The sequence below is a fragment of the Ostrea edulis genome, chromosome 7 (genome assembly GCF_947568905.1).
Source record: "Ostrea edulis chromosome 7, xbOstEdul1.1, whole genome shotgun sequence".
Classification (NCBI taxonomy): Eukaryota; Metazoa; Mollusca; class Bivalvia; order Ostreida; family Ostreidae; genus Ostrea; species Ostrea edulis.
The window spans coordinates 20,997,534-21,022,709 of record NC_079170.1 but is presented as its reverse complement, the minus strand read 5'-3'; the positions used below and the strand labels follow the sequence as shown (position 1 = coordinate 21,022,709).

The 25,176-nt window shown below is 34.2% G+C and overlaps 2 long non-coding RNA genes and 1 pseudogene across 2 annotated transcripts; 2 read left to right on the top strand and 1 right to left on the bottom strand.

Annotated features, from left to right (window-relative positions):
- Window positions 1-512: 512 nt before the first annotated feature.
- On the top strand, window positions 513-1,181 carry LOC130047909 (uncharacterized). Its single transcript, XR_008796728.1, has 2 exons — window positions 513-728; window positions 823-1,181. It is a non-coding gene; the product is annotated as an uncharacterized LOC130047909 (long non-coding RNA).
- Window positions 1,182-14,881: 13,700 nt separating this feature from the next.
- On the top strand, window positions 14,882-17,675 carry LOC130047908 (uncharacterized). The gene is made up of 2 exons (XR_008796727.1): window positions 14,882-16,292; window positions 16,636-17,675. It is a non-coding gene; the product is annotated as an uncharacterized LOC130047908 (long non-coding RNA).
- On the bottom strand, window positions 17,610-22,154 carry LOC125673070 (uncharacterized; annotated as a pseudogene).
- Between the last annotated feature and the right edge of the window lie 3,022 nt (window positions 22,155-25,176).

The following is a 25,176-nucleotide window of genomic DNA, read 5'->3' as shown; positions in this document are numbered from 1 at the left end:
ATTTAGCATGAGCATGTTCTTCGAGTCTTCCACTAAAAACGGTAATTTTGAAATTTTGTTTCACGAGGGCATTTTTTATTGTGGTAAATTTCAAAAATTCGAAACTATGAAAGGCATTATAGTAGATTTGATCACGTACCAACTTCATGTCATATCCCAATAGCACCAAAAAATGATATCTTATTTCTTATATTTCTATTTTCTATTTTGACTTGTGTTCTTACAGAGCTTCCATGATTATGTAGCAGATGACCGAAATCGTAGAACACAGAATATAGTTCATTAGAGCTTTATCGAATAAAAAATTAGGAACACTATCAAAGAGAATATAAGATATAGATATTTAATTGAAAAGATCCAAAAAAAAAAAAAGAAAAAAAAAAAAAAAGAAAAAAAAAAAAAGACGAAACAGGTGTAAAACAAAGGTGATTTAGAGCGTAAAGTCAACTGAAATGGAGACAAGAAGAGTGGAGCAAACTACATGATGTGATTTGGTCGCGATTAGCGATGGAAAAACCGGCGTTGGGCTAGCCTACAATGTTGAAAACGCAATTGTTGAACACATATTTCGACACAAATTCATAGGATCTAAGAGAATTGACGGTGAATATGATGGGTCAAGTTAACGTTAAGCTCTTTGTCAGGTGTTTGGAAAGAAACAACGGCATGCGGTTGTAGCCATGCAGGGGACGATTCGAGACAGTAGGACAGATTTAGTCAAAGTGCAGGTAGGTTGGTTCTTTTATTTACCTTCAGTGTGTGTAAGAGAAAATAAAAACGAACTGATGGAGGTTTTGTTCACATGAGGGATTTCTGTTGTAGGATTTCAATGAAGACTCGCACCGATACCCTGACATGAACATAATTTTTCGAACCTTGAAACCAGCCTCGCTTATGATCACGCCGAGTCATAGCCGTGATGGAAGTTGTCAGGAAACAACAGGTTAACTTATCATCATGAAGTAAATAGGCTTATATCTCTGCCGACATTTTTTCGCTTCCAATATCAAAGAACTTTATTTTATAAATTCACCATGCAGAAGTTGCAATTTAGGCATAGTTGCAGACGGTATTTAAGACTTTTAAAAATCAAACAACAGAACGGTATGTTTAATGTTTCTGTTTTATAAATTGATGAAATTCTTGTTTGTTTACAAAATAAACCCTGTATAAATATCCTGCTACGTTTGTTTCTGTTATGATGGCGGATCCAGGGTTTACGAAAGGGTGTATTTGAAAGGCAAGTGTTAGCCAAAATACTCAGCCATTTTGGGTGCCAATCTGGAATTTTACTCACACTAACTCTAATATTTAAATTTGTGGCGAAAAGGGGGGGATCTAAATCCCCCACTGCATTGCATAAGCAAGAAGCCAGGTGAAGGTACAGGAACTGACTTTTGAAGCGGTGATTGTACTCATACGCAAGAAAAGACTGATCACGTGACGAACTTCATGTCACACGAAATTGAATCTCAATTTCATTAATACTGTCATATAAGAAAGTGCACTGGCAAATGTAAATATTTAACAATGACAATTTTTCTATCATGATTCTTTCTTCAATAATTGCTATTAGAGCCCTTGCACTTAGCGCAGGGTGACTTTTGTACTTACTTGAATTATCAAAGTTATCAAATTGTGTACTTTATAAGCATTCTTGTTCTTATATTTACCAAATAATATTGTTGTTCAATCGAAAGATAAGGAATTCTAAACATGTATAAAAGCCACTCTTCAATATCATTCTAAATCTCCTTTACAAGATAACACTCAGCAAATAGATGTTCAATTGATTCAATTTCATTATTGCAGAAACGACATGTTGGGGATTCTTTAATCTTAAGTTTATATATATATATATATATATATATATATATATATATATATATATATATAATATATATATGAATTTGTTGGAACTATTCTATGTAAAATTTGGAATTGTATCTAATGAAGTTTTGATTCCTGTGTGACTTTAAAAGGGAGTTTAAAAATTTTGCTCCCTTCACTTGAATTGAAATGATATCCATACTCATTCCATTTTTTATTAAAAATCTTAATTCTTTCTTGAAAACGTAGTCCTTTACTTACATAGTTTTAGGATCGTGTGCGGTGTGTTCAAAAGCTAAGAAGTTTCTTAATTAACGACACCAATGTAATCACCTCGTGATCCGGAAGTGTATCCGCACGATATAAACAGGCACTATTGTATAAGTTTAATAGGAAACATTAGCAAGTGTTATTGTTTATAGACTTTTCATAAGTCTGGCATTCACAACTGTACACGTAATAAATACGTGTTCACGTATTTCTTACCTGCATCTTCTTTCAAATGGTCAAAAGTCGCCCTTACTCTAACGTAGGATATACAAATGTAACTGAGCTCAGTAATATGGACTGCTTGTCTTCATTGTGATAAAAGTAAAATTGTAATTTCTTTATACATGCATTTAATGCTGCAAAAAGAAGGGGATATATTTGGTAGGCGCCTGCGACCCGTAATTATCTACAAACCCTTCAAGGTAACACTACAAACCTCAGCAGCTTTGTGATGCAGTATTCGAAAACAGAAATGGGTTGTGGAGAATTTTTTCTTCTTTCAGTTTTGAGTAATTGTTGAATTTCAGAGAACTGGATACGACCGTTGCTAAGCCTAGTCCTTCCTTGTGATAGATAACAATGTATTAGATGTATGTAATGGTAATGCTTATAGAATATCATTTTTATTCTTACATGAAAAGAAACCCAAACAAAGATGACATCAACATATCGGTTAATAAAGATTCAGGTAGGCGTACAATCGATTGGATTGCGTGTATCTGTTTCTTACTAATTATTTAAGCCTCCCGAGTGATCGATGTGTGCTCTAAATATCCACTTTTGCCTGTATCTTTAAACTTTGCTTGAACCACTCTTAATGTTAAATGAAAGATTTTCAAAGATGCCAAAGTTTTATATGATCTTTCTAGAGGACTGATTAGGAAGTAAAATCTACGAAACATTGTAATGCTGTTAATTACCTGGTGTACAGTCGACTTATAACTTTTCAATCTTTAACGTTTTGTGTCAGTTGATGATGAACTAAAGTAGATCTCCCTTTGATGAGTTCCGGTATCCATTCAATAAAAGCCTTAATTTTTACAAAAATACAATATCTTCTAAATTAGATCTTTTGTAAAAGAAAAAAAAAAAAGAGAGAGAAGTTTTTAAAAATGTTTATACTGGTATAGATGGCAGAGATTGTAGATGAATGCCTAGTAGGTATATGCATGTAGTGATAGTGATTTCAAATGTTGGAATTATCTCCCTTGTAGAAAATTATATAAAACGGAATAATCTTATACTTTGTTTTATTACCTAACATTTCTTTGCATATCTTAGGAGACAATTTTTACATATTAGTTTTTTGTAGAAATTATATTTCGAATGTTTCATTATCTTTTATTGCCACAAGAAAGCGAACCTGCGTGCAAAACAGGATGCGAATTTGTAAACATGGACTTTTCACCCACATGTATTGCGTGATTCTTAGGTGAACCGGTATTTAATGAACATGTTTGTTTCGCTTTCCTAAGACTCTCCCTCTCGAGACTTGGCACCGTCTCGAGTGTGAGAGTCTGGGGAAAGCGAAACTAAATTTACAAGACGGACACCTCTTCTATGTCTTATCAACTTCGACTTTTTGTTGAATCTCTGAATAATTTCACATATACTTTTAATACCAAATTTTGAGTGACATAACATTAAAAATAGGAGGGGTGGGGAAGTCACGGAAAAACATGCATGTTTTAAATCTTGTTCAGGGGTGTTTCAGTAATATCTACAAAAGTATTTTCAGTTTACCGTAAACAGTAATGGAAAATATCGATGTTTTGACTAATTCGTTTACATTTTAGTCATACTGAAGTATAATATTAACCAATTACCTTTAATTAAACATTAACGGAAATAACCAATTCCATGAGTAGTACGTCTCCCTATCATCATCAGGTAAACGGAGTTATCCGTAGTCAACATCAGTGTGCCAAGAACGCCATGATAATCGGTATGAAACACGTCAGACAGCATTCGACTTAACTACAGGTTGTATTGGCATACCAGGGCTGTTCGATATGTAATGTGTATTGTACCACAGCGTGATAACGCTTTGCACGATTTCGTGGATGATGATACTCTTGAATACCTCTATTCAATACCTCTCCAACGGTATAAACACGAGCCTTTGAACAGCTCCACATATCATAGTTTTAAACTTATATAGTCATTTTGATAGAGCCAGTCGTTGACCACTGTTGTAAAAATGGTTGGGAAACAGGTTGAGAATATTGGAAGAAATTAGAGCTTATATAAAAGTTTGCACAAAACTCGGCCATTCGGTAATTTAGATTTTTACAGAATTGGGGGAAGTTTGTGGGTCTGATAAGGTATCTTATGAGACAGTTCTTAGGTGGAGAAAAAAAAATTCTGACTGGCACAGAGTCTGTCAAAGATGCAGCGAAATCTGGCCGACCTGTGACTGTAACAGGCAAGAAAAATGTCTCAAAAGACAGGGAAATAATTGAAAGTGATGGCAGATACACAATTCGTGATATTACAAAAGCTGTTGGCATATCGCTATCGCGGTTGCATTTCATTTTGAAGCGTATTTTGAAAGTACGAAAGATTTCTGCCAGGTGGACACCGCATATATTGACAGATGACCAACAACGGGTATGAGTACAAACCCCTAAGCAATTGCTCAAAATGTTTCCCAAATTCAATCAAAGACAATTTGCAAACATTGTTACTGGTCACAAAACATGGGTTTACTATTTCGAACCAGTAAGAAAAATTGAAACAAAATATGGCAGAAGTCCAGTAGTTGCCAAAAGAACCATTAGCACAAAGAAGGTTATTTATTGCATATTCTTCTCATGTGATGGTATAGCCGTAGAAATCCCGGTGGCGAAGGGCAAAAGTATTATAGGTCGGTATTACCGAAATGTTATACTAAAAAAGTTAAAAAAAAATATTATCATAAACGACGTCCTGGGTCAGGATTTAGGCATGTTCGTCTACTTCATGATAATGCTCCATCGCACACAATCTGAGCTTGTGAAGCAATTTTGGAGTCGGAGAAGGTTACCGTCTTGCCACACCCGCCATACTCTCCAGATCTAGACCCATGCAAGTTTTTCCTTTTTCCAAAACTTAAAAAGTTCTTATCTGATCGTCCTTACAAGTCCTGACAACCTTTGGCTCAGCCATCAGTCAGTGCCTCAGAGGTCTACCTAAATCAGCGTACCGTGACTCATTTCAGAAATAGATTCAGAGATTGAAATTATGTATTTCAAACCGCAGAGAGTACTTTGAAAAGACGAATGTTCATTTCACTATTTTTGTTGAATGCTTTTGAGATATCGTACAATACACATTACATATCAAACATCCCCCGTATAAGACCCAATCGGAATTCTTCGAATGTCTCGCGCACTCGACAGAGTGCACGAGACATTCGAAGAGTTCCGATTGATATAAGATCATTATAACAGCCATAGAATTTGCGAAATGCTTACGTTTAACGAAACTGGTATAATCCCTGTAACATCAACTTAATTGTCAGTAGACTGCCTTGATTTGAAAATTGACCATACACAAATCTAAAGCTTGCTCCTGCGTATCAAATCAGTTTATAGACGTGAACACCATATGTACATGTATATGTGATGATGGAATATTGATACAAAAATATGGAAAGTTTACGATTAATTAGACAATATACACTGTATATGATGAATATATCTATTTACATTTTATATTCATGGTTTGGACATTGCCACAATAATCACGTAGGCGGAGCTTATGCGCAGAACTCGAAAATTGGCTGCTGAGTTTAACCCCAGAAAAACTGTCAAGCTAGATTTTGGCAGGAAAAATATAAGTCATCCTGCAGTTTCATTTGGCATAGATGGGCCAGTAATAGAAAAGGTTGAAACTCGTATGCATTTAGGATTAAATTTTCAACAGGATGGTAATTGGAGAACACACATACTAAATATCCTTGCGAAAGCATGCAATAGATTGAATATATTAAGAATGTTGAAACATACCCTTAAAAAGGAATCATTGATAAAAATTTACTTTGCTTTTGTACGACCTGTACTCGAACATTCGGATATTGTTTGGGATAACTACTCAGAAAGAGATGCCAAATTAATGGAAGATGTTCAAATTTCAGCTGCAAGAATAATAACTGGTTTAAGAATAAATTCATCAAGATCAATACTGTATGATGAACTTGGGTGGGATTCTCTAGCAACTAGAAGAAAAATACATAAACTTTTATTATTTTATTAAATAGTTTATGGATTAACACCCCTATATTTACAAAACTTACTGCAACCATGTTTCCCACCTCATAATTCTTACCCCCTAAGAAATCAGTACCCTCTCAAGTTTAATGTTCCATTAGCTAAATCCTCATATTTGAATAGCTTTATTCCTTCAACTATAAAACTATGGAATGACTTCTCTCTTGAAATTAGAAATCTTCCAATATTATTAGCATTTAACACGGCATTAAAAAAATTTATAGCCGAAAACCTAGGACATATAATTATGGGAATCGAAAAGCAAATAATACTTCACTGTCAACTGCGAAATAATGGTAGCAATTTACATGCTGATCTATTTGATCATTTTCTGAAGGGAAATCAAATATGTGATATGTGTGGAAATATTCCTGAAATTGTATTTGACTTCATGAATTGTATAAAATACAATTTACAAAGACAGAAACTAATTCAGTAATTTTAATAATTCGCAATTGCCATTACAGTTATTCATTGAACTTGTTTTGAATGAAGATATCAATCTTACATTCAATCAAAATATTGCAATATTTAAAATTGTGCATGAATTTATTCTGTCTACAAAGCGATATGTGTAACCAATTTCATTTTATTGTCATAGAACCAATATCCAATTTCTTTTCATGTTTTCTCTTTCCTATTTTGTATCTTCGGATTAAAGTGTAAACTATTTATTGATTCCATACAATAGTAATAGAATTGATTAGAAGCTGCCATGTCATAAATTACCTATGTTATTGCAATGTTCAAATCATCATATCCTTTGTTTGACACTGTATTTATATACATGTATTCTAAAGTTTGTATGACCTTGTACCGTCTACAGAGAGGACTTATATGGGCAGTGCCTGCTGTCCAATCCTATTGTGAATTTTCATAATAAACTACTGTTTAAATCAAATTAACTCGAAAATTGAGAGTAAGTTCGTCTTCCACAAGATATTCTAAAACAGGAATAAGTAGAAAAAGTAGGATATCGTCATTCAATAATTGATTTTATCATTAAATTTTCGGCTTGAGCATCAATGAAGAAATGCGCATATGGTGCATCAAAATTGGTACCGTATAAGTTTTACATTACGACCCCTGGGTCGAGGCCTCTGCTGGTGGACTGTTAGTCCCCGAGGGTCTCTACAGCCCAGTAGCTAAGTACTTCGTTACTAGCTTGAAAATACGGATGTATATTTAATTGCTGTTATAAAATTTAGAAATTCATTTCAAAATTAAGGATTATCTCCCTCATGCATAGCTCTATCCTTGGACGAATTTGGCTCCAGTTTTTAGCACTCTAGTTTTCCTTTCAGCTCGTACAAGTTCATTGTTATTTCGAATTTCCAAAATTTCGGCTTGATAATCACTGAAGAGACATTATTTGTCGAAATGCGCACCTGGTGCATCAAAATTGCTACCGTGTAAGTTTTACATCATATGATCAACTTATTACATTCTTTCCGATTGGCTGAAATCCAACAACATTTCACTTTTGCTAGTTTAGTGATCTCCTTTAACTTGTTAAAGATTGAATGAGTTATGAAGAGGTTAGCGCTTTGCTAGATAAAAACCCAAATAATTTGAGGGTTAAAACTATTTATAATACAAGGTATAAATTAGTATTGATGAGATGAAGCCGAAACAGCTTCTTTGAATGTCTCAACTGAGTCGCTGATTACGGTGTCCAGGGGGAGATAATTACAGTTTGTTTTATATTGTGTGAATAATCGATTAAGCCTAATGTGAGTTTTTCAAGATAGAATTTGGAATGAAAGCGTATGCATGTTGAGTGAAGTCTGAGAAGGGGAATGAGTTTTTCGATTTTATTAGAACGTTAACCTCGCCTGCACGAACCCTAGAGGTGATTATAACATTCGAATTTTCCAACATCGTAACACGAATGAGTTGGGAATTTCAAAGTGATTGAACTATATAATTATTGACATTTTCTCGGTCAATCTGAGGCTTTAGCTACTTTAGAAGATTCAATATTCACCACGCCTGGAGGGTGAATTTTGTGCTTCTCAGGAAGCCAAATCATTGACAAGAACATGTCAATAATTTGTTTTATTATAATATCATAATATAATGTACAATACCTGGTCGGCCATCTTTGAATACACACGCTTTGCTATACCTGCAGGTCGTATTGTCGAAAGTGATTAAAGATGCGAGTTTTTGTTTATTCTATGATTGAATGAGTTAAAACATATATTCAGAACATGTGGGACTTACCAAAAGATATATCAGCGATAACACTTAGATCGGGTTCTTCAGGTTAGAATAAATCATCAGTACACCTTGCATGTCGTAAGAGGCGACTAAATCGGGCGGTCCTATGGATGTGACCGCAAAAACCGAGGTCCCGTGTCACAGCAGGTGTGGCACGATAAAGATCCCTCCCTGCTCAAAGGCGGTAAGCGCCGAGCATAGGCTTAAAATTTGCAGCCCTTCACCGGCATTGGTGACCGTCTCCATATGAGTTAAAAATACTCGAGATGGACGTTGAATGATATAAATTTAAAATTTAGATTTAGATTTAAAAGAACCATACCTAAATATTGTCAATATAATAAACTATGAAAAATAATACAATTTGACAATTTCGACACATTATAAACGGGTATTAAAGGAGTACCGGTCTATTCAATGTAAGGAGAGAGTTATGATTTTCTAATCCATATTTATGAAGTGGTGACGTTTACGTTGATTGTGCGCAAATGTGTCCAGTCAACCGCCTGCAGGCCATATACGATTAGATTATGTTGTCTTGTAGTTGTTTACTTTCGAAATTCCGCGTGCAACGTCAAGTGATTATAAATATTTGGAAATGGGGGCGTTCCTATCCGACTCTGAGAACATATAATTAAATAGGAAATTAAGCTTGATTACTTTTTAACCGAATTGAGTTTAATTGCATAATCTACATAAAGTGTATGAAAGGCGAAGATAACGAATAGTGATCAATCTCATAACTCCTATAAGCAATGCAAAATAGATAGTCGGGCAAATACAGACCCCTGGACACACCAGATGTGGGATCAGGTGCCTAGGAGGAATAATCATTCCCTGTCGACCTTGTAACTTGTATAACTTGATAGAAAATACATGCTTTCTATTCCTACGGTGATATCCAAAGAATACGGCAGATATTGCTTTTGAATTAATGATAGATTTGAGTAATCAATCAATCAATCAATAGATCGGGTTCAATGTGAACATACATTGTAATTCGACATATGATTGTGTGATAACCTTATTATGTCGTGGAATGAAAGATGACAACTATGCTGGTTGAGTTGTGCATTTAGTGACACGATTTGAAATCAGGATTTCTGTTTGTGGAACAAGGTAGTACTTAATCTCTCATCAGTCACTTAATGAGGCTCTAGGGTTTCAATTCAGTATATTGGCTATATTTAGCTCTAAAACTTCATAGTTATTTCGGATTTCAGACATTTCGGTTGAGCATCACTGAAGAGACATTATTTGTCGAAATGCACATCTGGTGCATCAAAATTGGTACCGTATAAGTTTTACATTGAGATTTGAAATAAAAAATATGCTAGAGTTCCTCATTGACAATATCTTCGTGGTCTTTGGTGATTAGATCTTCCAAAAGTCTGTTGGAATTCCCATAGGCACGAATGGTGCTCCTATGTTAGCTGACCTGTTTCTATATTCATATAAAGCAGAATTTATTCAAAAACGTCTACGACAGAAGAAAAAAGCTGTTGCTGTGGCCTTCAATTCGACATTTAGATATATCGACGACGTTTTGTCTATTAACAATAACACCTTTCATTCATATGTCGATTCGATATATCCCTGTGAGCTCGGAATAGAAGACACCACAGAGTCGTCCACTTCTGCTTCATACTTAGATATTTTATTGAAAGTAGACATTAACGGCAAATATGTCCAAACTGATTCGATACGCAAGAGCTTGTTCTGCGTATAGTCAGTTTTTAAATCAAGGCAAGCTACTGACAAACTAGTTGATGGTACAGGGATTTCAACAGTCTCGATTGAAGTTAGAATTTTGTAAATTCTATGGTCGTTATTACTATCTAGTTCGTCCATATAACCTATCATGGAATCAACTGCTGTCTGACGTGTTTCATACCGATTGTAAGGCCGTTCTTGGCACAGTGACACTGATTTTGACTACGGATAATTCCGTTTACCTGATCAGGATATAGGGCTCACGGTGGGTGTGACCGGTCGACAGGGGGTGCTTACTCCTCCTAGGCTAGGCACCTGTTCCCACCTCTGGTGTGTCCAGGGGTCCATGTTTGCTCAACTATCTATTTTGTAATACTTATAGGTGTCATGAGATTGACCACTGTTCGTTATCTTCTCCTTTCCTTAGTAGTATATCCATAATGTCAAGGTCTTCAATTCTATTTAAAGTTACGCTCAATATACAATACGAGGGCTGCTCGATATGCAATGTGAATTGTACCAGAGCGCGATAACGCTTTGCACGATTTCGTGGATGATGATACTTCGGAATAGCTCTATTCAATACCTTTCCAACGGTATAAACACGAGCCTTTAGCTCCACATAGTTTTAATCTTATAGTCATTTCAATAGAGCCAGTCGTTGACCACTGTTGTAAAAATGGTTGGGAAACAGGTTGAGAATATTCAAGAAATTAGACCTTATATAAAAGGTGTTTTTGGTCCACTACGCTCCCCCGAAAATCCTTGGCTAGCAAAGATGAGGTGAGACTTGTACAGCAAGCAAGGAAAGCCATGTTAAGTGTTTTATGTAAATCTAGAAAATTGTGTCTACCTGTCGATATTCTTTTGCAATTGTTTGATGCAATGGTTGTTCCAATTCTGCGTTATGGCTCGGGAGTATGCATTGATTGATTGATTAAATATTGTTTAAAGTCCCTCTCGAGAATCTTTCACTCATATGGAGACGTCACCACTGCCGGTGAAGGGATGCAAAATTTAGGCCTATGCTCGGCGCTTACGGCCTCTCAGCAGGTAGGGATCTTTATCGTGTCACACCTGCTGTGAAACGGGGCCTCGGTGTTTGCCGTCTCATCCGAAGGACCGCCCCATTTAGTCGCCTCTTACGACAAGCAAGGGGTACTGAGGATCTATTCTAACCCGGATCCTCACGGGATGGGAGTATGGAGCTATAAAAATAAAAATCTAATTATTAAGTAATTAAATCGTTCCATCTGGAGTTCTGTTAACACACAATGAAAAGTCTACTCACAATAGTGTTGAGGTTGACAGAGTACCTTTACAATTGTTTATAAATGCTAGAATGATTGGCTTATGGCAAGAATTGTATCTGAAAGAAAATATAAGGCGGATGTTAGATGGTATTATCTTCAATTTTCACAAAGAGGGTGTTTCCCATTCAAATTGGCTATTACATATTAAAGATATTTTTTTCTTTTGAATTCTTGGATTTACCAATTTGCTCTTACGAATATCATTATTCTATTAATCCAAAAAAGTGAAAAACATGTGGAAAGAAGCATTTATATCAGAATAAAATCTAATATTTGTTATTCTTCTAAGTGTATCAAATATAGATTTTAAAAAAAACCCAGATTTTGGATTAGAAAAATGTTTTCATTATTGCCTTGTGATCTTGTTAATTATTAAAGTAATTTCATAGATGCGTCATTCACAGATTACTAGTTGAAGGTGGCATATGTTTTAACATAGATAGATCTGATAATTTATGTGATCTCTGTAATGCAAATGAAATTGAAGAGGGATTTCACTATATATGTAATTGCGAATTTCCCAATAATGAGAGAAACATGTTTTACCTGCAAATATGTACAACGTTAGAAATGCTATAAGTTTTGGAAAGTATTTAATATTGAAGACAAATTTACTCCGATTGGTTTGGCTAAATGTTATAGAATCGTAATGTCGATATTCAAAAAAGAATATTCCCCACTGTGGTTTTCCCTCCACTAGTAACCTGACAATTGTGCTGTACAAGTGTTACTATTTTGTTCATTCCTTACTCGTTTGCTTCTTTTGTTTTATGTTTCAGTTTGCCATGCGAAGCCAAAAAAAAAAAAAAAAAAAAAAAGTGAAATAAAAGTTTCATGTTACTCCAGTTCGTGATAGAAGTAACCACTTCTTTACAATTATATTGCAAGATAGTCAAAAGCGAATATTGTCCTTCTCAGGTAGTCAAAGCATCTTATCAATCCCCAAAATGTCAATAACTAATTCTAAAAATAATCTCGATCGTGGAGGAAATGTCCAGGTACACGTACATGTATCTGATTTGAATTACTTTAATAGTACTAAACGTGCATCGGTATGGGAAAGTAATAATTGATATGGAATAATCATTGTAAGGCAAATTAAGGAACGTTTCCGGCATTTAGTTTATTTAGGAATAGGCACATATACAATATAAATACAAGAGAATAACACAGAGGAACACATAGTTAAAACAAAAGTTGTTGTTAAAAATATATGAGATAAAGGGGTAAACTTTAACAGCTATTTGACTTTAAGAGCACAGTGAGTAAATTAATGTATATGCCTATGCCAAGGATAACACATGAAAGCCATATGGCTTATTTCCAATGGAGTCCTTCTGATCTTATATGACAGGAGATGCTTACTCCTCCTAGGCACCTGATTCCACATCTGGTGTGTCCATGGGTTCGTGTTTGCCCAACTCTCTATTTTGTATTGCTTATAGGAGTTAAGAGATTGATCTCTGTTCGTTATCTTCACCTTCCTTCATTAGCATAAGAAAATAATGCGAACAAGAAAGATATTGAAAGACATTGATTTGAAATACGTAAGAATACTTCAAATATCTTACATTCCAAATAAGATTTTCTTTTGTGTTGTTACATGTATGGAAAAATTCTATCAAGTATCCCAGTAACTGCTGTTCTGGTATTTACTTCTGTCGTACAGAAAGAATGAATCTATTACTCTTAACAAAGGGATTGCGGGATTGTCGTACCTTGTTGTGAATACGTTGCTTTGTCATTTATTACCGTGTATAGAACATTAAGCAGTAAGAAAAATGAGACGCAGAACTGAATGTGATAGCTTTTATTAGCCCATTATGGCGCATTATTGATGTTAAAGTTGGGGAACAAAATCTACATCTGTTACTTAAGAGATTTGGCTCACATAAACAGACGTCTAATGTGAACCTTTCTGATTAAAAGTTGTTCGACGGTTGTCGACATCGTCAGTGTACACATAGTCGTAATAGTATAAATATTTCACTTTTTTGCCTCCAAAACGACGTCGACAATTTCAACCAAATATAACACAAAGAGATGCTGCGTTTAAAAGAGGAGTGACGTCCCTTCCAAGAGAAGATACTAATGATTAGTAATCGTCTCATGAATTTATCGAAAAAGAAAAGTCCATACTTAGATTAAATGAGAGCTTTGTTATATAATGAACATAGCGAAATTAAAATTGCTATGTAACGTGAGGCAATTCTATTGCTTGAGTTCGAATTTACTAATTAACAAAGAGTTATTATATTGCTTGAGTTCGAATTTACTAATTTACATTTTTTCTAAAGAGTTAATGTATAGAACTCTAAATGTTTAGAGTATACCAAAGTTCGCCGATGTAAAAACAATTTTCAGTCATTTTGAGCTAAATTATGGACTTCAGTTTATAAATAGGGGTAAGAAATTAAACTTAGTAATGATATCTAATGCTGCACATTCTATGTAATTGCTTGTTTGCAATGCTCAAAGATTCTGTTTAGTGATATAGTGCCAGGGACCAGCTAAAAGTCGACCAAAAAATAATAGGCATTTTTCCGAATTCAATTCTGCATATCTTGAGAAGTACACAGAATTTCGGGATAAAGTTTGGAAGTAATGTAGATTGATTAGGTATGGATTTATCACAATACAGGGTAGAAGTTTGTACCATTTGGTTTATTATTTTTACATCGGTGACATTTGGTACCCTATATTTAAAGTTCTATACCTTTACTCTCTAATAAAAAATTCGAACTCAAGCGATATAATTGCCTGTGATAATGAAGATATAGAATTGTTCAAACTATGAACCTCTGGGCCACGGCGGGGTCACTATAGGGTTTCAAAGTTTTATGTAGGACAATTCTTTAAAAATCGTAAAACACATAATGACACATTATGTCAAATGGAAGTATTTACATTCCCAATGTGTAACGATAACTACCACACAGAAGATGCATTTTATCATGAATGCGATGCAGTTGTAAACAATGCATTATATGTATTTTGATTAAATGGAGTATGTCTATTTTAACGGCTGGAAATTCCGACAGAAATGAAAGCAAAATGTAAATAAAAGAAATGAATTTCATTATTGAAAATACATGAGGGTATGGACTGCAACGCTTTACATTGGCATACTTTTGATGAAATACATGAAATACAAAATGTAAATGGGGAAATGGTTGCGGTGATTTTAATTTCGCTATGTTCATTTTGCAAGTATGACACAATACGTTTTGAACAGTTACCAGTAATCCGAATTGAATTGAATTCCACGAAAATAAAACCACCGCAATGGAAAACACCCGTCCGGTTTGGTTTTTCATTTTATGACGATGAGGTATCGGTGGTTAACTGTGCGTTTGAGACGCTTGAATCCACGGTAAACAAAGCGCGAAGCAAGTGATCGTCGACATGCCACAGCGTTGTTCTGTGCCGCTCTGTAGTAATTATGGTGGACATCAGTTCCCAAAAGACAAATATAAACGTTTTCAGTGGATTGTTGCAATCAAAAGAATTGATCCGAAATCAAAAAAGTTGTGGGAGCCTAAGAATGCAGATGTTGTTTGCCACCTTCACTTCTGCGAAAGTGATTACAGGGACACGTCAGGTTAGAAGCCATAATATCGATCATTATCAATGTAAAACACATTTTATAAACTTAATGATGATATTTGTCTTCCGTTTTTATTCATATTCAATTTGAGTTTCAATTTGATGTCATAAATACAGGCCAAGTAATTGCTTCTTGTTGCGTGTTGGAAATTTTGATAAAAGGGCTCATCACTTATAAATTCTGGCTATATACTAGAGCTTCCTTCCTCTATTTCTTAGAACAAGTCAGTCTTCTTAACAATAAAGTCAGTTCAGATGATGCAATTCCTAGCCTGTATTGCATTAATGATTTCATATTGCTTGTATGTACATACAAGTGCAAGAACTTTGAATTACATTGCATTTATTTGATTTGCATGTGTTCGTGTTGCTTTCTGTTTTCTTTTATATTTCAGAATGACGAAGGGAATGGTAATGACAGGCAAGTGATATTATAATAATCTTGCTAAGATAACCAAATAACCATACATAAAGTGTATGTAAAGCAAAGAATAGTCCTAACAATAAATATTCAGCAATATTAGTGTTGGAATAATTTAATTACCAACAATAATCAGTTATCTTTTGACTTTTTAAAGATTAAAGCATTAACAATTCACTTTTTAGTCACAAAATGTATGACATAGATGGAAGGGGACACTGTACCTTAATGTTTTCATTCATAATATCATTTGTATGCCAGGTTTTACAATTAGCATATTCAAAAGTTGAAATATATTTAAATAAACCCTACCCCATTTTGCCTTTGCAGACCAAAAAAAATAAATGTTTTTAAACTTTATCCAATCAAAAACATGAATTAAGTGATTTAAAATATGCCTTTTAATTCATGTATTTATTTTTTTGGTAACAAGCTCATAACAAAAAATGAAAAAGTCTTTCAAAAATTAAGAAAATTGAAAGAGCAAACCATCATCTTGCTATAAGGATAATGAAATTTTGTTTTCAGCTGACCGCCTTTGCCTTAAAGAAGATGCTGTTCCTTCCATTCTGATCCCTGGGGAGGAAGTTTCTGGCCCAAGCCCAAGACAGTTAAGATTTAAGAGGAGAAACCAACCATTGGAGGAACCTGACATTATGGCCATGGGTATAATGATGATACTTTAGTGCTTGTTGTGTCACATGCACAGACATAAAGGAATCTTTAAGTCTGCATTTAGCCATATCCACTGCATGTAAAACAATGCTTTGATAGGCCATTTAACTATTATGTCACAATGTAAAAGTCCACAAATATATGCAATGTCAGAAATTTGCTGATAGGGCATTTAAGTTATGTTAGGTTAAGTCCAAAAGGGAAAAAAGAACATACACCACATCAAAAGAACTGAAAAACATTCTGTACTCTCAGTTAAAGATTTAAGCGAGTTACTGTATTGGTAAGACACATGAAATCTCCACCTATTTTTACTTGTACATGTATATTACAGGTGTACAGCAAGAAGTGGTTATAGATCATACAGTAAAGACTGGGCAGGCTGATCAAACACCAACAGAAATCCAGGATCTAGGAAAAAACTTTGTGCAAAATCCCTTTGCTATGAAATGTTCCATTGAAAATTTTAAAGATAATGCAGATGCTGTTTCGTATTACACTGGTTTCAGTAATTACGATCAGTTTATGATATTTTATCACTGTCTTGGTCCATGTGTAAATGAATTAGATTACAAATGTGTAACTTTAGAACCAAGGGATCAACTTTTTTTTAACTTTGATGAAATTGAGACAGGCTAAAGAGGATTTTGAATTGTCACTTTTCTTTCAAGTTTCAGTGTCAACTGTATCTAGGATTGTAACAACCTGGATAAATTTTTTGTATTTCCAGTTAAAGGAAATGAACATATGGCCATCACAAGACACAGTTCAAGATTTTATGCCTTCAAATTTTGCAGAGAAGTTTGCAAACACTAGGGTTATACTGGATGCCACCAAAATACCAGTTGAGAAGCCGTCAGATGTCAATGCTCAGTCCATTACTTGGTCAAATTATAAGCATAGAAATACTATAAAGGCAATGATTGGAGTGACTCCCAGAGGGGCTGTGTCATATGTTTCCGATGCTTATGGTGGGTCTGCAAGTGATAGAATGATTATTGAAAGATCTGATTTATTGAAAGATGGTATGTTTGAGAAAGGCGACAGCATCATGGCTGATCGAGGCATCATGGTGCAAGATCTCTTTGCTAACAAGGATGTTCAAGTAAATACTCCAACATTTTTGAAAGGTAAATCCCAACTTGAAGCCCATGAAGTAGTACATGATCGACGTGTAGCTTCAAAACGCATACATGTAGAAAGGGTCATTGGTCTGGCAAAACGTTTTAAAATTCTAAAGAATGAACTTAGTCACAGCAAAATTCAGCTTGGATCCCGAATCATTTATATCTGCTTTGTGCTAAGCAATTTTAGAAGGTCAATTGTAGATAAATTTGCATAAGTTGTGATGATATTAAAGCAAAAGAGGCTAAATGATGATGTGCAGTTTTAAACAGATTTTCTCAATTCATATCATTTCTTGTGAATTAATCACATTTTATGTTGATCAGTCCTCGACAATTGGTTTTATTGAATTCATACATATATGAATAATATATATATGAAGGTAGTGACACTAGCATTTACTTATCTAAATATAATTCATATAAGATATGCTTGTTAGCATTGTAAGATATTCACCATCATAAAATTTCTCTCTATTCTGATATTTACTCAGTTTGAAAATACTGATCCAAGCTATTGCCTTGGTTAATATTTTTAAATTTAGAATATATCACACCATATTGACATAATGAAAAGTCCAAAATTTCAGATTACATATTGGGGGCAATTTTATTAGGCAATCTGAAGTGTTCCCTGCAATACTTCACAACATGTAGTCAATTTTATGGAAATATATTGTTTCATTTGTAGCATACATTTAAGTAGTACAGAAGGAGGTGGTTTCAAAGTAAGGCCAATTCAACCTAATTAGTAGATTATCATCTGGGGTCAAAAAAAAAAAATGGGGCGGGTGGGAGAATATAATTTTTTAATTTTTATTTCCTGAGAAAAAAAAATTAATGAAAACAGACATCACACAAAGTGTTAATCAAGTAAGGAATTCAAAGATTCCTTGGTAGAATATATATATATAAAACAACATTCTGTGACTTTAATCATTCACTCATGTCACTGGGAAGCAAGTTTGTTTGAAATCATAATTTTTGCATTAAAAAAATCGGGATGGGCCCTTTTTTGAGGGGCGGGCGGTGATGATAATCTATCAATTAACTTTAATTGGCCTAATTTGCAATCATTTATAAATTTGAGGCAATGAAAGGTCTGTAATGTTTTGTATAAAACGACTCCAGTTTTGGTATAAGGCACATTTCACAGTATTCTCTGTTGATTTCAATAATTTCTACAAATAGTGACTTTAGTGTATACACAATAAAATAACAAAATTGTCTGCCACTTATATACAGTTGTCCCTGAATTTGATCATAGTAATTGGAAGATATTTTCAGCTTGATTTCCCCACCCACTACCTCTAAATAAGTGAAATATTTCATTGTGTTTGTGTTGATTTCTTGTCTCCGCCCTTTATAAGGACATTTCACCTCTATTATATATTTATCATCTATAACGCCATCTGGTGTTGCACCTAGAAATGGCATTTTTGAACAAATGAATAAACCATTCTCATGAACTCTTATGTTGTGGTTATCTTCAAACTTTTTGATTGCTTTTTTTCCATATGATTTTCCATGAGTGACTGCAGGGGTGGTGAGGCTCTTGATAGATATCAATGATTTACAAAGCTTCTGTTTGTTACGTCTGTCTGTCATTCTTGAAATCTGCCCAAAATTTGATGCTGTGATTCTCCACATTCTCTCTGCAAACCATCTCTTATTTGTAGATTGTCCCCTTGTTTCTTTTTCAATACTTGCCACCTCTGATTCAGTTACCTGTGCAATGAAAGGGAGAAAAAATCTAGAAAAGGCTTTAATCATAAATCGTCATAATATATATGTCTGATCTTAGTTGATAGGTAATACATGAAGCTATTTTTTATATATAATTGATGTCATGTACTTATATAGTTTTATACAGTTCTGCGGCAAGCAAAAATTCATTTAGCCATAAAGTCCCATCTCCAAATTATTTTATGATTTTGAAAGTACCTGTAATGCTTTATCCACCCAGTATTCTGTGAAAGGCAGTGATAAGTAGTGGTGGTCATGAATTGCAGACTGAAAATAAGTAAAATTTTATTATACTGTATGAAAACTGTACACATTATATATACACATTATTTCAAAGATAAGATTAAGACTAGATAAACATGAAATGTAGGCAAAGTTATAGTTAGGTTTAAAAACATATTGGTCATATGCGAAGGTCAACAAAAACATGCAAAACCCAATGTGATATATTAAGTAATGACAAAGTGAAATAAAAAAAAAAAAGTCAAGGTCACAAATTTTGTGAGAAAGAAGAAAGATTTTATTTTACATATGAAGCCCCATCACTTGGCATTCAAAAGACAAACTGACCAAAAAGCTAAATGCCCTGATGTATTATTAATTACATTCAAGGTCACACTCCATGGTGAATCTAAATTAAATAAGTATTGACTTTTCAAAATTTGTAAGTCACCTTCAAATCTGCTCTCTCATAAAGATAACGAAATGCAATATCTTCAGAAGTATTTGATGTATAGTTGATTAATAGGTTTCTGACCCGGTCTTGCATGCCCTCTACATTCCTAAACTTTTCTGGTCGTGGGTCATCCAAATGAACGGCTGATTTTCTCTTCCCAATTGTAATTTTTTCAACTTTGACTGGAGCTCCTGAATGCATGAAAAAGAACATGAATTTGTTAATTGTACATCCCAATTTTATATAATATGACACATTGTATATATCAACAAAGATGGAAAAGTTGACTCAAATTTGAATTTTCTACTTTTATGTAATTATATGCTGTTGTCCATGCATATTTTTATATTCCAACCTTTATGGAATGCCTTTGGCTTGTTGAACATCATCAAATTTTCTGTACATGATTTCTGCACCGCCACTTCACCATTCTCAATAAAATTTTCAAGCATAATCATGCAAGCAGCTAGGTGCTTGCATGTACCATTTGGGCCTTTCCCTGCAGGGCATTCACAGTGTGAGTTTAGCACATCTCCAGATTCTTTCTCCAGCCTTAGTTTATAGCTGTATGTGACCTGTAATAACCTTTCAAATTAGACAGTGATTTCTTTGAAGTATTCAGTGATTTGGTTTGAAATATACATGTATATATTTTTTAAATGACCAAACTACACATACATGTACATGTTTTTCAGTGTCATACTGCTGACTATTTATTCATATACCCCGGAATATTTATTTGGAAATATCTACTAAAATATTCTTGATTAAAGCAAAAACTTGATAAAGCGTATACCATGTTTAAATATCAAATTGCGTTGAATAAAATTTTTGATAATTACCTTATTTTTCATGGCTGCACTGACTATTCCAGTAAAAAATACATCATTTTCAATGATAACTGAGCATGCCAAAACTCTCTCGGATTGGTACAATAGTTCCCCATTCTTAACTGCCTTGATATCACATGCCGCTTCATTATCTCCTGAAATATGATATAGCATATATTTATTCATGACAAAAGTGAATCATAATACATGCATGTACAGCACAGGCACTTGTTTCTGTAAATAACTTATGTGTTATTATTAGTATACAGAGGTCGTAAGTTATTTACAGAAACAAGTGCCTGTGCTGTACCGGGTGTATAAAATGATGTTTATTTAAGCATAACAATTTCTTCAAGGGTAAGGAAGGACCTCTCTCCTGAATTGAAAAAAAAAGTATTTATTTTCCATAATTTTTGCATATGATATGCAGATAACCATGGACTTTATTTAACACTACCCCCCCCCCCCCATAATTTAGCAACTACCACCTGGAAAAAAAAATTCAGATCTGTGTATGTTCATTTCACTAGTTATTTTATCATTTGCAAGGAATGAATTGAATGAGATATACTATGGAGAAAAACGAAAACTATCATTGCTTTCAATGCATAAATACCAGCAAGTCTATGGAGAAAATAGGCTTCTATCTGTTCCCTTGTAATAGAAGGTAGTAATTTCCTGTGCTCTGAATTGAGTTGTTGGAATCCTGTTGTAGGCCAGTTTACGTCCAAAGGATCTGGTAACAGAACAGGTGGCTGCTGGAAATTGACATTTCTGTCATATGCTTCTAATCTGAAACGGGCAAATACATCATTCAAGATGATAGACTAAGAGTACATTACATACATGTATGTAGCATTTTAAGGAATGATGGGAACTTTATGACAAGTTTAACCTTTAAGACAGTAAATGTTCAGGTTTGATCCCCTGAAGGTTTATGAATGCTGACAGAATATACAATAAAGGCTTTATATACAGAATGAGACTCAAGCATAGTCATGAGCCTTTGAATAACCCCCCCCCCCCCTCCAATCCCTTTGCTGTTGATTAAAATTCCTATATTGATAAATAAAACAAAGATTCTGATAACCCAAATATAGCAGCCAAAGAAGTATGTAGACCACACTCTGAGAAGTCAAGCAATATCCCGTGCGAATATCTTTTTCGAGATGAAATGCGTACTAGTATGTAATCATACCAGATCTAGTTATCGTGACTATATGCTAACACAGCCTAACTTTACAGGTTTTTTTTTAAATGAAACTTTTCGGTAAAACAGCAGAAGAAAGAAGTTAAATGTACCGTCTAACTAAATCTATCTTCCTTCCTTGCGTCGTGGCGTTTCTACAGGCAAGCTCCTTCTTCAACTGCACCACCGTCAGTGCGAAATAGCGGTTCGCCATATTGTTTACATTTGATTCAAGCGTTCAGCTAACCACCGATAAAAATCAAGCGTCTGGGAGTGAACGTTTTCCATTAGACCAATATGAAAAAACCGCGAACTTTTAGTACCACGAAATTAAAACCACTTACAGTATTCTGGCGTGAAGTGTCGCAGTTTGTGCCCGTGTAGATATCAGTTAGTTGACACAATGACCCCTGAAGCCTTAATAGAAGATAAGAATTCTACATAGGAATACACATGCATAGGAACGGTTTTGAAGGCATCTTTGATTAAATATAGTACAAATTGTCCGGTCTTGTTGATATGCAAGCATCCTCAAATCGTATACAGTTAGAAGAGTTGTTTTCCACGACTCCTGGTGTGAGGACGGAATAAGATATTTTGAATGTATAAGAAAGTATTCTTAAGATAATTAATGGTACAATTCATCAACTAGATATACAAACATAACAATAAAATGTACGTCGTGTAAATTTCAAACCAGGACCCGGGGACCTAGGGTGGAGCCACAATAATAGGTTACATTTTTACATAGTGATGTTTGAAAATACTTTTTAAGAACAAGGATAGTGCAATTTATCATTTTGATGAAGGTTGAAGATAACGAACAGTGAAAAATCTCATAACTCCTATCAGCAATACAAAATAGATAGTTGGAGAAACACGGACCCCTGGACACACCAGAGGTGGGATCATGTGCTTAGGAGGAGTAAGCATGCCCTGTCGACCGGTCACACCCGCCGTGTGCCCTATTTGATATGAATGCCTATTCATGTAGTGAATATTCAAGTTAGTTTTAAACTGGATAAGGCGACACCAGGAGGTTCGATATCGTATGTACACATTCGTATGTGGGACATAAAAAGATCTTTATATTAAGGGGGAATTAGCTGTGAAAGTGATGGAAACCATTTTTTAAAAAGAAAATTTCAATGGCATGGGAATACATATTAATGACTAATAAAAACATTTTTGAACAAAAACAAGAGAAACCTAATAAAACTGCGTTAGATAACAACTTTTAGTGTAAAGAAATATATAAGGAAGAATTATTGTCTTACAAGACAATAATCATTTAATCACCAAAATCACATTTTCATGTGCCTGTTTTAAGGGTAAAAGGTGTTTAGGCGAGACTTTGTAATTAATTTGCAATTCAAGAAAATTGACAATACTCCTATTGTTCTTAGGAACTCTCAAATTCCATAGTTATGATGAATTTTTCAGTATATTACTGTAAGTGCAAAAATGTCATTTTTATTTCCAATTTACTGACAATAAACTGTTTGTAATACATTTGCATTGCTTATGTTGTGTTAACAAATCAAGTTGATGTGAATAAATTGTGTGTAAAGAGGTGTTTCATCGAAGCGGGAATTTCCCCTAATCTGAGCTCCGTGCCAGCACTCATGACGTAGAACTGACCTTCATCCATAATTATACTCTTATTGCGTATTTGCCATTTAAATAGCTGTAGGATTCCCCACTACTAAGAGCAAACCTAATACATTTTATGTCAATACATTATACATGTAGTCTAAACATAATCTTTGAAACTGTGAAAATGAAATTGTCTTGTTTTTCTTCTGAGTATCAGATACAATGTTTACGGTTACATGTTACGAGTGTTTCAATTATTTGATATTCTGTACTACTACAGACTAAAAGCTCTTATAGTCGTATGTATTATTTTCTACAACCAACAGTTTGCAACTGTACATAACTCTGACCACAAAACAAAATATGGAATTTTAATACACATTAATGAAGTTCAACAAAATTCGAAAGTTCTTGCTTCTGAAAACATTAATTCCCCATTATAGCAATTTGCTACTGGAATACAAAACATCCACTCAAACTGTTTAACGGTTATTTACCTTGTTTGGCCTTCAAGTTTTTCTTTCAAAGCTTTGCAAAGTTTACAATGGTTTTTCGTAAACGGCACCATGCCTTTGTCAACACCTTTCACTCAGAAAAACAACACGTTCTTGTTAGCAACTTTGACTATTAAAACACAGGTATTGCATGATGTATTCGGCGTGTTTGCTGCGAGTCCTATTCACAAACTAAACAGTGTCCAGGTTGGAAGCTGATTTCAAACCCGGTGCATTGTAATAAACAGAGCTTTGACAACAAACATTTATAAAAATAGAAGTTTTAAAAATGAATACATCGTTACCTATAAAGGTCGATGACCTTACCCACCGAACCATGCAGCAGACCATGCATTTCTAACAAAAATAAACGTAGAGATAAAGTTGAAAATAATATCAGTAAAATCGTTTCGATTTTTTTTTAAATTCCCCAAAAATGCCCTTGTGAAACAAAATTTCAAATCGACAGTTTTTTAGTGGAAAACTTGAAGAGCGTGTTAATGCCAAATTTATTTTGTTTCACGAAGGCAATTTTTCTGAAATTCGGGGATACCCCTCCATTTTAACGCTAAAAATCATATGAATCGCTTATTGCTTGATTTAATCTCGAATTATTTTGGCAAAGTTTGTCAATACACGTCTTTTAAACTTATTTTCAAAAATGTTTGAATCAACGTATAAGTTCCAATTTGTTCTATCATGTATTTGATTAAATTGATTTTATCGATGAAAGGTGAAGATAACGAACATTGATCAATGTCATAACTCCTTTGATCTTTCGTGCAACACCTTTAGGGAAATTAACATGAGACGTGCAACACCTTTTAAGTGCAAAAAGGTAAAGTTTATTACGCTGTAGCTCAGTAACAAGCAGAATGACCCCAGTTTTTCTTTTTTTCTATTTCCTAATTCTCCTTCAATGTAGAAATCAATAACACACTTCCCCCCACAATTTACAATATTACAAAAGTGAAGTGCAAATCTCTTTAAAAATAGAACTATATTTCCCAACTAGGTCTGTATTCTTGGGGAAATCGTTACAATTTGTAAAACTACCAAAGGCAAAAACATCAAAAATGTATATATTACTTTATGCATATCCATGTGAATAAATCATATTAATCTCCATAAAATGAATTACGATGTCCTAGTCTAGAGTTGCTGTTCTATAGAGATTCAAGGAGAACCTGAGAATCTTACTGAAGTTTTCCATTAACAAT